At 38.4% G+C, this 1,220-nt stretch overlaps 1 pseudogene; it reads left to right on the plus strand.

Annotated features, from left to right (window-relative positions):
- The first annotated feature begins 516 nt into the window (after nucleotides 1-516).
- Nucleotides 517-957, plus strand: LOC101680494 (annotated as a pseudogene).
- The last annotated feature ends 263 nt before the right edge of the window (nucleotides 958-1,220 follow it).

A 1,220-nucleotide genomic window follows, 5' to 3' on the forward strand; every position in this document is an offset into this window, starting at 1 on the left:
TGAAGTCTTTTTTAATTTCTTTGAGCAATGTTTTGTAGTTTTTATTATTGCTTTTTAAAAAATTTTATTAATTTATTTGGGGTGGGGGAGTCAGAGAGCACCCAGGCTGGTGGAGGAGCAGAGGGAGAGAGAGAAGCCGACTCCCCACTGAGCAGGGAGTCCGACAAGGGCTCAATCCCAGCACCCATGATCATGACCTGAGCCAAAGGCAGTTGATTAAACAACTGAGATAACCAGGCAACCCTGTTTTGTAGTTTTTAGTGTACAAGTCTTATACTTCCTTGGATACTTATTTTTAAATACTTTTTTTTCTTTTTTTTTTTCCACTTTGTATGTCTTTATTTTTGTCTAATCACTCTGGTTAGCACTTCCAGTACAAAAAAATAAAAGTGGCAAAAGCAGGAATTCTTGGCTTTATTTATTTGTTTTTACAAAAGATTTATTTACCCTGAAGATCCTTTGGGTGGAGATGGCATCACCCGGAGTGTGAGTTGCTGCACAAGGATACTGAAGACAATGGCTAAGGACAAACTAAGAGGGCAGAAGTCCAGGAATGTATTTCATATAGCCAGCCCCCAAAAACCTTAAACCCTAAAAACAAAGGAAAACCAATGTGCTATGGTGAGTGCTGTGAAGTGTGTAAACCTGGCGATTCACAGACCTGTACCCCGGGGGATAAAAATATATTATATGTTTATAAAAAATAAAAAATTTAAAATTTAAAAAAAAAAATACAAAGGAAAACCAGTTACCACTAACCTTAAGAAGATAAACATTGTGAATAAAGAAAAAGTTAACAGGGTGAATAAAGCTTTTGTAGATATACAAAAGGAGCTTGCATATTTCTCAAAAGGCCTTTCCCTTGAACCTCTGCAGAAATAGCTGTATGCTCAGCAGTGTCATGAAAACGAACCAGTTAATGTTGATGAAGCGACAAGATCAATGGCTCAGTTGTAATACACTAGAGATATATCAAATACCCCCAAAAGACCAATAAATTAAATGTTTTATACAAATAAGAGATTTGTTTATTATTAATTTTAGAGAGAGGAAGGAGGGGCAAAGGGAAAGGGAGAGAGAGAGACTCTCAAGCAGACTCCTCCCCACTGAGCATGGAGCCCAGTTTGGGGCTTGATCTCACAACTCTGAGATCATGACCTGAGTAGAAATCAAGAGCCAGATGCTTAACTGACTGAGCCACCCCCAAGCACCGCTTGGCT

The sequence above is a fragment of the Mustela putorius genome, unplaced genomic scaffold (genome assembly GCF_011764305.1).
Source record: "Mustela putorius furo isolate JIRA1106 unplaced genomic scaffold, ASM1176430v1.1 tig00003899_pilon_pilon_pilon, whole genome shotgun sequence".
Lineage (NCBI taxonomy): Eukaryota > Metazoa > Chordata > Mammalia > Carnivora > Mustelidae > Mustela > Mustela putorius.